We start from the raw sequence: 14,081 nt of genomic DNA on the forward strand, positions 1-14,081 counted from the left end.
GACTGTTTTCTGTGAAGCACAAAACAAGATATTCTGAAGAATGTTCCCTAGTGAAAAATGAATATACTTATTTCATGCTAAGTATACTACATTTTCATATTTATGCACTTAATAAAATGTCCTGCAAGTCTACTTTTAGTATACTAAACTGGTGCACTTAAAGCCTGCTAAACTGGAACAACTAATCTTGTACTTGATGCACTTTAATTGTGCAGACGTAGTGCTGAAGTCCAGGATATCTGATTGTGCTAAAGTGGAACTATTGCAAGTATACTTCAGGTACACTTTTCAATATTTTGCATTTAAAGTCTGATATTATTCAAAGATCATTCAATCCTCATCAAAAGTGACATTAAAACACATTTTAGACTAAATATTAAGAAATGTGCATTGTGCACAAGTATGCCAAGTAAAGTTTAATAATAATTTTTATATCAGTACGTCTTGAGTTGTCTGTCAGTAAATATGTTAATAGATTTGAACTATACTTAGTATGAAATAAATGTATTTTATATATATTTAATTTTTTACTAGGGTTGGTAACTGAACTGTTTTGGTTCCCTCTGACTTTTTCAATTGCACGTTTTGTCCATACAGAGGAAGTCAATGGGAACAGAAACTGGTAACAACATTCTTGAATTTCAATCTTAATATCTGAATTTGTGCTCCACAGAAGAAAGTTAATCATACTGAGGGTGAGTAAATGATAACAGAATGATGCTTTTTCAGTGAACTATGCCTTTAAGAGCTAGTCTGACCGAAGACCGGTCTTCCTGTTCAGATTCAGATTAAAACAGTAAAATTAAAGAGATTTATGCGACTGGCCCCTGAAAGCCCCAGTGCATTGTGGGCCAAGGTCCACCCAGCATGAATGCAGCTGATGACGTTTGTCTCAAAGCATTCATTATAAACTGAACTCTCATTTAACATCCAAACAGCTTCTACTTACATACACTGAAAAACATGTTGTAGGATTGATTATTTTCACTCAGAAATTGCAAGTGCATTTCACAAATAGTGACCAAGAAATAAAAAGAGATTGAATTAAACATAACAACTTAGTAGAAAGTCTTAACAACATAATAATATTTTATTTAAATGTAATTGTAGTGTATTGGTATCACAATATTACCAAAGTGTTAAAAACAAAACTGTAATGTAATGACAAGAATAAGAAATATGCATGATCAACATAATACAACACCTGAAAATGGCAAAAACAACACAAAATCTGCTGAGAAAATTCAAAATAACTGATTTCCTGTTTGGTTTTGGATTTTGCTCCAAGATACGTTTTTGTAGGTATCGGTGCGCTGCATGTGTGTACCGATCTTTGTACATGTACGTGAAACATAGCTTGAGGGACACTTCGTTGAATGTGTATAGGTGGCGCTATCGAGACACTTTTGCCACATTCACTTCTGAAACCCATATTAGACATAAATATTCACCTCTTCTGGCGTGTGTGCAGTTATATGAGTTTTCCAGCGTGTTTGGGCCCTCAAAAATGCTATTCATTTTGGAGAAGAAGAAGAAAAATACTAATTATAATAAAAATAATAAATGGGGCAATTCCAATAGGTTTCTCGCACCATTGGTGCTAATGACAAAAAAAGTTTTAAAATAAGGTGCTAAGTAATTAATAAAACGTGTGTAATGTCTGTAATATATAGACATTTTAAGACATTATGGAGGAAAACTCTGCTGTGATATGTACAGGAATGGTTTTTGGTATCTAAGGGAGTGCAGATGAAAAATTAACTTTGAAAAATCACTTTATAATGTAGATTTTTACTTTATCAGAAAATGTAAATGGTGTGGCAGGTGTTTGATAGCTGGATTTGAACGGTCTGAAGAGAGTCTGATCACGTAGTAAAGTAGAAGCACAACAACATACACAACACTGCACTTACACAATCAGAGACTTGATCAGTATACGAGGACTAGTACTAGTGAAGACTGACTAGAAGCAGAAGTGTTTGTGTCTGAAGCTCCTGAAGGAGGTTCTGCTGAAGCGTGAGTGAATCTCTCACAGATCAAAGGCTCCGCGGAGGAGAGTTTCTCTCAATTAGTTCTAGCTGCCGCTTTTTGTTGCTTCTGCTGCAGCTCCCCATTGTGTCACCATGACATTCCCCAGTGTTTACACACACACACACACACACACACACACAGTCAGTTATCCTTGTAGGGACTCTCCATAGGCGTAATGGTTTTTATACTGTACAAACTGTATTTTCTATCACCCTACACCTCACAAGAAACTTTCTGCATTTTGAATTTCTCAAAAAAACTCATTCTGTATAATTTATAAGCTTTTGTACCCATGGGGTCCTCAATTTAGGTCCCCACCATGACACGAGTCCCCATGAGTATATGTGTATTCAGGTTTAAGTCCCCACCAGGATATATAAACCTGTACACACACAAACACACACACACACACACACACACACACACACACGTGTTTCTGTGAATTGTGGGGACTTTCCATAGACTTCTATTACTTTTATACTGACCAAATGATATTTTCTATCCCCTAACCCTAAACCTACCCCTTACAGAAAACCTGCTTGCATTCTTACACTTTCAGATAAACATCATTTACTATTTTTCTAATAATTTTAATTAAAACCGCAGGCAACTCCCAACAATGTCAACAATTTCAGGTTTTACTATACTTGTGGGGACATCACTCACACACACTCACACACACACACACGCACTCACACACACACACACACTCACACACTCACACACACACACACACACGCACTCACACGCACTCACACACACACACACACACACACACGCATACATACACGCACTCACTCACACACACACACATACACGCACTCACTCACGCGCGCACTCACACACACACACACACACATACATACACGCACTCACTCACACACACACATACATACACGCACTCACTCACACACACACACACATACACGCACTCACTCACACACACACGCACTCACACACACACACACACACACTCACGCACTCACTCACACACACACACACACACACACATTCAAGCTCTTTTCATCAGCGCCGGTGACACTCTCTGGCCCCATCCGTCATAGTTGGAGGGGCTCGTCCCAGAGAGGAGGGCAAAGCCCAGCAGATGCCTTCTTGTTTGGAACAAAGGGCCCCCGTCGTCCGCTGGGCTCCCTGCGCTTTCATCCTGCACTCATCAAAGCCTCCTGCTCTGCATTTGAAAGCACGCCGGCTTTGTGCTGCTCAAATTAGCCTATCGCCACCCCGCTAGCCTCCCAAACTCCCTCCATCTGCCACGGCCAAAGCATCTTCAGCGGCGCAAAAGAGCCTTTCAGCCCCTGAAATTACGGCGCGGAGGAGGAGGAGGCGCTGAATGAAAGAGCCAGGCCTTAACAAATGCGTTGTGTCCGTTTTGTGGGTCACTGGCCACATTCACACGCGCGGGAACCAGAGAGCATCCATATCAAAGCACTGCGGCCCTATGAAAGTCAATAATTCCGCTTTGTGATGGAAATCGCCCGTTGCGTTATGATGCATGCGCTGAAAACACTCCACAGAGCTGAAGAGTGTTTGATTTCTGCACCGAACACAATCACAGAAATAATACCGATGATTGAGTCCAAACAGGTTTCCCAAACACTCAAATCAGCTGAAAATCTGTGACAGGGCTGAAATAATATTAGTCTTAAGGCCCGTTTACACCAAAAATATTGACCGTTTCAAAGTGGAAAAGTGTTCTATGATCAGACGAGTCCAAATTTGACATTCTTGTTGGAAATCACGGACGCCATGTCCTCCGGGCTAAAGAGGAGGAAGACCCTCCAGCATGTTATCAGCATTCAGTTCAAAAGCCAGCATCTCTGATGGTATGGGGTGCATAAGTGCATACGGTATGGGCAGCTTGCATGTTTTGGAAGGCACTATGAATGCTGAAAGGTATATAAAGGTTTTAGGTTTCCCTCCAGACGACGTCTATTTCAGCAGGACAATGCAAAACCACATACTGCAGCTATTACAACACCATGGCTTCGTATTAGAAGAGTCCAGGTGCTGAATTGGCCTGCCTGCAGTCCAGGGGTGTATTCCAGAAAGCGGGTTTTGTTGGAAACTCAGAGTTTGTTAATCCCAGAAAAGGGTTTTCGGCTCCAATAAAAGACAAAACTAAACCTCTTGGTAAGTTACCACAGTAACTTTCTCTGTGAACCTAACCTGGTCGGGAGCAGGAAAATCAGAGTTTCTTTGGGTCTCCTCCCCCTTTTTAAAGCGTAAGCGATGTTTAAATACCTCATTCATTCATTAATGCTGTAAAAATCCTTTTATTGCTGAGATTTTTGCCTTATTTCAAGATCAAAAATAAAAAAAGCTCTTAAATCAAGATGCAGTTTCTATATAAAATCAAGTAAAATACGATATTTAGTCTTGTTTCCTGGGGGAAACAAGTAAAATGATCTGCCAGTGGGGTAAGAAAAATAATCTTAATGCAAAATGGAAACAAGATTATTTTCCTCACCGCACTACTTTCGTTTTCATCATGCAGACACTGTAAATGTGACAAAAATGGCATGTCATTTTACACGGGATCCTGTAGATGAGGAGGCTACATTCATTTGTGGGGAGTTACATTTACATCAGGAGAGGATTCTATTTTATTTTATTTTGCTATATCCACATGCAGATTTATTTACCACTTTTAAATGAAAATCACTTGATAACATCTTGCTGCGACCTCTTGAAGTAACCTAATAATTAGAATTTCCTTTAGGATTTCCAGTGTGGTTGGATGCACTGATGACACACATATTCCTATAATCGTGCCTTCCGACAATTAAACTGACTACTGTATGGAATGGAAGGATGCCAGATGGAAGGGTAGTACAAGATATCTATGCTGTAACCACCACCCCAGCTGTTAAACAAACACAAATTATTCACAATTTATTTGGTCATCTTTATTTCCTACAAATACAAAAGCAGCAGTTATTCTTTTCCCAGTTGGATGTTAATATTGGTATTGTGGCCATCTCCTCTTCATCTCTCAGTGGTGCTGGTGCAGGTTCTCCCCTCATTTTACGAGTCTCTGCCTTTTTGCTGTTAACTGAATAGAAGTCAAATGTTTATTTCATTACCCTAATTAAGAAATGTATGTTGGATGAGAGAACAATTAATTATGTGAAAAGATCATTAGACTATGTGGAAAAGACTGCTGCACATTGAAATACACACTGATATTTATTGAATATGTCTAATGTTTGTAAAGTCATGTAGCCTACACCCATGAAACTTTACACTTGAAGCTTTACCTGATTGAATTATGTTTTTATGTTATTTTTTTTTCTGCAGCCATGTTGTGTTGTTTTTTTATTTTATTTGTATTTTTTGCCCATGGGGTACCATAAAAATGAACATTACTTCAATAACTTACCGTTCTGCCAGTTTTCACCATTATAACAGTGATTAAGACTTAAAGTTACATATTGCGTAGAATGTAGAAGTCTTTTTGGCGGTGCTGTTGCCATGGTGAATCGTAATTTCGGAGCTCCATTAATCATGGCTTTTCAAAGTCGTTGTGCACGCGCTAAACTCAGAGTGGATTGAACTAACCCTGTTCAGCTGTTCTGAAACCGTAAATTCAGAGTTTCCTATTTTGGGGTTTGTTAACCCAGAGTTCAAGTTTTCATTCAGAGTTTGCTGAACCTCCCTTCTGGAATACACCCCAGATCTTTCACCTATAGAGAACATTTGGTGCATCATTAAACGAAAAATACGTCAAAGACGACCATGAACTCTTCAGCAGCTGGAAACCTATATCAGGCAAGAATGGGACCAAATTCCAACACCAAAACTTCAGAAACTCATAACCTCGATGCCCAGACGTCTTCAAACTGCTACACCATGGTAAACATGACCCCGTCCCAACTATTTTGAGACCTGTAGCAGGCATCAAATTTGAAATGGGCTCATTTTGTGCAAATTTTCTTTTAAATTTCTCAGTTTAAACATTTGTTATATCTATGTTCTATTGTGAATAATATATTGGCTCATGTGATTTGAAATTCTTTTAGTTTTAATTTTATTCAAATTTAAAAAATTTCCAGACATTTACGGAATTCGGGTTGTAGATGAGCCCCAGAATCAGATCCCCAGTGAAGACCTCGTCACCTAGACGGCCATCGAGACAAGACCACAGGAACCAGATGAGTCCTCATCACAAACTGCTGGTTCGTTTAGCCAGAGGAGAACTGGCCCCCAACTGAGCCTGGTTTCTCTCAAGGTTTTTTTTCTCCATTCTGTCACCGATGGAAGTTCCCCCCTGCGAGCCACTGAGGAGCGGGCTTTGTGGGGCGCTCTTGCAGTGCAGACTCTGAGGGGTGCTCTTGCAGTGCGGAGCTGGACGAAACCAGCGGAGACGCAGGAGGGCACGTGTGAGGAGCCGGCACTGGAGGGCGCTCTTGAAGCGCAGACACTTGGGTCCACTCTTGAAGCGCAGACACTTGGGGCCGCTCTTGAAGCGCAGACACTTGGGGCCGCTCTTGAAGTGCAGACACTTGGGGGCGTTCTTGAAGCGCAGACACTTGGGGCCGCTCTTGAAGCGCAGACACTTGGGGGCGCTCTTGAAGCGCAGACACTTGGGGGCGCTCTTGAGGAGCTGAGCTGGACAGGACCAGTGGAGACGCAGGAGAGCTAGACGGCCCCAGCGGAGACGTAGGAGATCTGGACAGGACCAGCGGAGACGTAGGAGAGCTGGACGGCCCCAGCGGAGACGCAGGAGAGCTGGACGGGACCAGCGGAGACGCAGGAGAGCTGGCGGAGCAGTGAGGAGCAGGCACAGGAGTACGCTCTTGAAGCGCGGATTCGCGGGGCACTCTGGAAGCGCGGGTTCGCGGGGGCACGAATTGCAGAGGGCTCGGGAGATCCGCGGACGACGGTGGGCTGGCTCGGGCCCGGACGCTTCCCAGACATCGGTAAATCCCCTCTCTCCAGCTCAGGCCGGTAGTGTCTGGGAGGTCCACGGGACTTGCTCAGTTGAGGACACAGAATTTCAACACCACTAACATCAATTCCTTGTGACAGTATTAAATCTAGAGTATGATTTTGACAATGAGTAGGTCCGGAAACATGTTGTCTAACCCCAATAGAGTTCAGAATGTCTATGAATGCTGATCCTAATGCATCTTTTTCATTATCGACATGGATATTAAAATCACCAACAATTAGGACTTTATCTGCAGCCAGTACTAACTCAGATAGAAAATCATCAAATTCTTTATGGAATCTGTATGGTGGCCTGTATACAGTAGCCAGTACAAACATCATAGGGGATTTATCAATAACACGTGTTTCTCTAGATAATGTTATACACAGCACCATAACTTCAAACGAGTTACACTTAAAGCATACCCTCTGAGAAATACTGAGAATATTGCTATAAATTGTAGCAACACCTCCCCCTTTACCTTTTGAACGTGGCTCATTTTTATAGCAGTAATCTTGGGGGGTGGACTCATTTAAAGTAATGTATTCATCTGGTTTTAGCCATGTTTCTGTCAAACAGAGCCAATCTAGGTTATAATCATTGATCAAATCATTTACAAAAAGTGCTTTTGTAGAAAGGCACCTGATATTCAGTAAGCCAGGTTTTATCAATTGTTTCTCTGTATGGTAAGCATTTTTTATTTGTTGAACATCAATTAAATTATTACTCTTACTTTGGTTTGGATGTTTTCTGTATTTTCTAGTTCGGGGAACAGACACAGTCTCTATAGTGTGATATCTAGGTGAAGGAGTCTCTATGTGCTGAGAATTAACTGACTTCTGTGATGTGAGGCGGCTAGCAGACGGTCGGTTTAGCCAGTCTGTCTGCTTCCTGACCTGGGCCTCAGTCAAGTACAAACTCTAAGACTATGTGCCATATTTCTAGAGAGAAGAGCGGCACCACCCCAGAAAGGATGAACACCATCTCTTTTCAACAGGTCTGCCCCAAAAACTTGTCCAATTGTCTATAAAGTCTATGCTATTCTGCGGGCACCACTTAGACATCCAGCCATTGAGTGACGACAGTCTGCTATGAATCTCATCACCCCGGTAAGCAGGGAGGGGACCAGAGCATATTACAATGTCTGACATCGTACCTGCAAGTTCACACACCTCTTTAACATTATATTTAGTGATCTCCGACTGGCGAAGTTGAATATCATTATCGCCGAGATTAATAACAATCTTACTGAATTTACGTTTAGCATTAGTCAGCACTTTTAAATTTGCTAAGATGTCAGGTGCTCTCCCGGTAAACAATGGTCTATGGTGGCTGGTGTCTCTATTTTCACGTTCCGTACAATAGAATCGCCAATAACTAGAGCACTTTCATCAGGTTTCTCAGTGGGTGCGTCACTGAGTGGGGAGAACCTGTTTGATGTTCTGATCGGAACGGAAGAGTGGTGTTTTGACCCGAGACTAGGCCGCCTCACAGTCACCCAGCTGCCCTGCTGCATGGGCTCTACCAGAACCGAACAATGTACAGGACTCCCTGAGCTAGTCGCATCCAAAGCCGTATCTACAGCCCTCACATTCTTACTGTCCTCAACTAAAGTTTGGATGTGTGTCTCTAGTTCTGAAATCTTCTGTCAGCCTAACTATTTCCCTGCATTTATCACATGTGAATCCCTCGTCGCCGACAGAGAGAGATAAACTATACATGTGACATGAAGTGCAAATAACAAGAGAAGGAGAAGCCATTACTAACCGTGATAGAGGAATGATTTACTTACCACTGTTGTTTGATGAACTTGTGAGTTCAAACGGAGCGAGAGAGAGATGAAAAGGAGCGAGAAAAAAGAAAACAATAATAGGTGCGAATAGAAGCGTGAGTGGAAACGTGAATGACAAGCTAACCGGCTAACGAATGCTAACGCATGGCACACGCGTTGCACTCGCGGTTTTAGATTAAAAGCGAACGATCAAATTAGTCAGATTAGTTTGATAGATAATATCAGAAATATGGAGGGAATTAAGTTATATTTTATCACTTTAAACAACAGAGAGTGATAGTAAAATTCAGCAGAAAGCGAAGCTACATGGAGCTACAATCGCAAACCTCTCAGCAGAACGGCAGACAGGAGCAATCGAGCAGCACACAACGCCTCTGCATTAAGTAGAGTGTACAACTTTTGTCTGTGAAATGATTCACCTCAGGAGAAACTGAAATTCCACACAAAACATCACCAGACACTGTTTTCTGTGTTTCATCTCCAGCAGATTTCACTAAGCGTCACAATTTGCTGTCTGCTTTCTTTTCATTCCCTGTGGAGGGTCTTTATCTCACATGACGGCTCCAGACCAGCTCAAAAGCATCACTAAAAGCAGCTAGTACCGCCGTAAACATTTCCGCACCGCATTAGTGAGTTAAACATCAACACGCTAAAGGTCCTCCTGAAAGCTGCGGCTCCAGCGCTTCAGACGGCTGTCCCTCTCGTCTCAAGAATTATGAGACAGTTTTATCATTCCTTCTTCTGAAAATTTCACACACAGAGAGAGATGTGTGGACTATATATGCAAACACGAATTGAATTAATATTTAAAATATAATTTAAGTGTGAGGCACAGGTGCTGAATGATTCAGGTGACTCACTCATAAAGAGTAATTTATATTATATAAATTTACATTGAATGAATGATTCAAACACAGGTGACTCAGTCATTTAAACAGTCATTTAAATCCCGAATGAATCAACTGAATAAATCATATAATAATAAATTACATATTTAAAATATGATTTAAGCATGAGTCATTTGAAATCATTTGAATGCTGAACGATTTAAGTGACTCACTCATAAAGAGTCACTTTTAAGAATAGAATAAATGATTCAATGACTCATTCTTAAAAACATAGCCACTAATGCACTGATATATGTATATGTATTTGTGGAAATGTCTGTGTCTATGGAAATGCAGAAGCTGTAGGCCTTCAGTCTTGAGCTCTAATGAGATTTTATGTCTAATGTTATTCTAAGTAGGTGGTTCTTGTCTGGAACTAATTGTGGTGCGGTTATGCGTTGAACAGACAAATGCAGGTCGGTGTAGATGCAGTGCATAAACGCTTTGATCAGTCTAGAGAAACGCAGGTCATTTAGTCTGTGTTCTGCATTTACTCCGCAGGCCCCCTGTTTACCTTACAGCTCAATCACAGCCAAATATTTACGCTGTCTGACAGAATCAGTGTCACACGCTTAAGTAAAGTGACTGCGCTTTGATTGACAGCTTCATCCGGCCCACACACGCAGCCTCAGCCAATCAGCTCGCAAGAACAGGGAACCTCAAACACAAACGTGTCCAAAGGTCTCTCGGTGAATCTGAGCACATGTGATAACTGTACAAGAGTTAGAAAATGATTCAAATGTTTAGTATGCCACAACACTCTCAAACATTGTAATTGTAAAACTCTTAAAGATCAACTTTGTGTCTTATTTACCCCTAAAAGGTTCATAGAAGTACCTTAATGGTACATTCTTATACTCTGCGGTACAAATATGCACCTTTTAGAGGTAAAACCACCGGGCAGGGACACCGGCAAGGGATAGAAGTATCGCTTTTTATTTTAGTTTTTTCATTTATATGTTTATTATTGAAATGTTGTAATATGCATGTGTCAATTTTATTTAATTTCTTTATTTTCTTAAATATGTGGGTATATAGTATTTATAGAGTTGTATCTTTTAGTTTTAGTTACTTTTTCTTATTTGTAAGTCGCTTTGGACAAAAGCGTCTGCTAAATGACAAAAGTAAAGTAAAGTAAAAAGTAAGTAAAACATTACAAGATTCCACAAATTCCAAAAGTGAACTCACATGCACAATCAAACCACAGAAATATGTGAAGTTGCACGTGTCTGCTTGGCTTCAGCTCAAGAATCTCACACTGAAAATCTTCACGTCTCGCCATGTAAAATCGTCCCTGTAGTGGAAAATATGTGCGGATAACCTCTCAATCCCAAAGAAATGGATCTGCATGTGGCCGCGAGCCATCGGCTGTTTGTGGCTTTTCAACCAGCTTCAAAATTGATGTAGACACTGAAACAGAGTCCATCCGTCAGACCGCCAACACACACACACGTCTGGTTTGCTATCCTTGTGGGGACTCTCATAGGCGTAATGGTTTTCTACTGTACAGACCGTATATTCTGTTGCCCTACACCAACCCTACACCTAAATTTACCCCTCACAGGAAACTTTCTGCATTTTTAGATTTTCAAAAAACGACATTCTGTGTGATTTATTAGCTTGTTTACCCATGGGGACAGATTAGGTCCCCACCATGACACAAGTCCCCATGAGTCTGTGTGTATTCAGGTTTAAGTCCCCACCTGAATATAAAAACAGGTACACTCACACACACTAAACATATTTGAAACAGAGTTGCTTCTGAATGCATCCGCATCCGTGTGATTGTGATTGTGAGGGAGGGAAACCATCCTGTGCATGAGGATTTTCACAGAGGAATTCTGACAAAGTCTGGGAAAAGAGAAGAGTTTGAGAAACACAGCGGTAAAGAGCTGGTCGGTTGGTTGGTGTTTTAATGCCACACCAGCTTCGTTGGCTATTTTCATGGTGAGAAATGCGTTGAAATACTATAAAAGTGCTACTATAAAAGGTTTTAGAAAAAAATATATAAAATTAATTAAGGTTTGACTGCTAAAAATTAGGGGTGCTCCGATTGATCGGCTACTGATCACTATCGGCCGATAATCGGTTGATGATGTTTGATCGGCGGTCTCAAAAAACCGATCTCAAGCTGATGACGCGCCTGCTGTGAGAGATCTGGCACGACATACAGCACTGTCTCAGTCTCTGTCCAGCGCGGGTGAAATAATTATAATGCTGTAGGTGAGGTACAGTTCATATTTCTTCATTAACTTATAAAGTAATTTGAAAACCTTATGTGAGACGTAATTTCACAAACAGCGTGAGTGAATCACTGCACATGCGCTCTCTCTTTCTCTCTCAATGTGCGCAAATGGCTTCCAATCAAATCGTGTCTGCACTATAAGCGAACGCTGCATAGTTGACTGGAACTGTCGCTTGCACAATCGAGGCAGGGTCGCGTCTTCACTATAGTTTATAAATTGCATTTCTTTTTAGTTCTTGCCAGTGTTTAAACCATTCAGCGCACACACACACACACACACACACACACACAACGCCAGGTTCACAACCATTTGCAGTGTGTATGAACATGGATTGACACGAAAATGTAGTAATAACACCATTAATGCATATAATTAAAGTCTACTGTGTTTCACAGTCAACACATAGGGTTTTTGGCTAGGTTTAAAGGGAAAGAGCACTTTTAGATAAGGCAATAATAAATGGTACTCATGGAGGTAGAAAAAAGTTCTTTATGAACCGCAGGATTGCTTGTAATAAAGATTCAAATGCAAAAGGAAAGGCAGTAGAGCTGTCTGTTTCTGTCAATGGTAAATTTGTGATAACGTAAGTAGTTTAAGGCCTGGTTTCACAGACAGGGTTTAGACTAAACCAGGATTAGGCCATAGTTCAATTAGTACATTTAAGTAATTTTTATAAACATGCTTAGAAAAAAAATATTACTGGTGTGCATCTTGAAACAAAACAAAGGCACTGATATATTGTAACAGAACTGTTTGTTTAGTTTCCTTTTGTCCTTATTTGGTTCTTCCTGTTTTAGTTTGTGTCCTAGTTTTGTTAATTAATGATCGTCATCACCTGTGTTTAATTAATTACCTTGTTTCCTCGTTTGTTCCAGCCCCTTTATAAGTCCTCAGTTCTGCCTTTGTTTTTGTCTGATCTTAAGTTAACATAATGTCGTAAGTGAGTTGATGCTGTTTATTAAAGACTACTCTTTTGTTTACTCTTTTTCGTCGTGCGCCTTCATCCACAACCACAGACCGTTACAGAAGATCAGACCGTAACCGAAAATGAGGAGGCGGTTGGTTTTGGTTCCCAGCAACGGAGGGTTGGTGCCGATCCACCTGCTTCCTCCGCCCGCGGCGAGGATGTTCCCACCACCCACGGCGAAGTGTGTTCCGTCAGCGGCGATGAGGAATCCGCCGCAACCGGCGATGAACGTTGCGCCGATGGGGATGATTCCGCCACCCACAACGGAGAAAATTCCGCCATCCCCGGCGAAGTATGTTCCGTCTGCGGCGATGAGGAATCCGCCGCAACCGGCGATGAACGTTGCGCCGTTGGAGATGGGGATATTTCCACTGCCCACTCACACTCAGGCTCCTCCAACGCAGAACGAGGGGCTAATGGATGAGACTCTTCCCCCGGAGTTCTCGGCTCCCGTTCTTTCTCCAATGTCTTCTCATCAGTGCCTACCAGTGCCTGCTCTTCGCAAGCGCCCTCCAGTGCCCGCTCCTCGCCAGCGCCTTCCATTGCCTGCTCCTCGTCTGCGCCCACCAATTCCTGCACCTCGCAAGTGCTCACCTGAGTTCCCGCTGGTCCCGTCCAGCCCACCTGAGTTCCCGCTGGTCCCGTCCAGCCCACCTGAGTTCCCGCTGGTCCCGTCCAGCCCACCTGAGTTCCCGCTGGTCCCGTCCAGCCCACCTGAGTTCCCGCTGGTCCCGTCCAGCCCACCTGAAGTCTCGTTGGTCCAGATCCATCATGGCCGCCCGAGGACCCCGACCCGCCAAGGCCGCCCGAGGACCCCGACCCGCCATGGCCGCCCGAGCATCCAGATCCGCCATGGTCACCCGAGGACCCTGATCCGCCATGGTCGTCCAAGGACCCAGATCCATCATGGCCTTCCAAGGCCCCAGATCCGCCATGGTCTCCCGAATCTCCAATCCTGCCATGGCCTCCTAAGGCTCCGGATCCACCAAGGATTCCCAAGTCTCCAGTTCCGCCATGGCCTCCCGAATCTCCAGTCCTGCCATGGCCTCCTAAGGCTCCGGATCCACCAAGGATTCCCAAGTCTCCAGTTCTGCCATGGCCTCCCGAATCTCCAGTCCTGACATGGTCTCCCAAAGCTCCTGATCCGTCCTGGAGGCTTCACTGTCCTAGCCTGGTTCTGCTCCAGCCTCCAGGACGCCCGCCCCCC

At 42.7% G+C, this 14,081-nt stretch overlaps 1 protein-coding gene across 1 annotated transcript in view; it reads right to left on the reverse strand.

The window, feature by feature from the left end:
* Positions 1–14,081, reverse strand: part of LOC306869270 (metalloprotease TIKI1-like) — a 64,479-nt gene that overhangs the window by 36,260 nt on the left and 14,138 nt on the right. The window lies entirely within an intron of this gene.

The sequence above is a fragment of the Barbus barbus genome (assembly GCF_936440315.1).
Source record: "Barbus barbus genome assembly, chromosome: 5".
Taxonomy (NCBI): domain Eukaryota; kingdom Metazoa; phylum Chordata; class Actinopteri; order Cypriniformes; family Cyprinidae; genus Barbus; species Barbus barbus.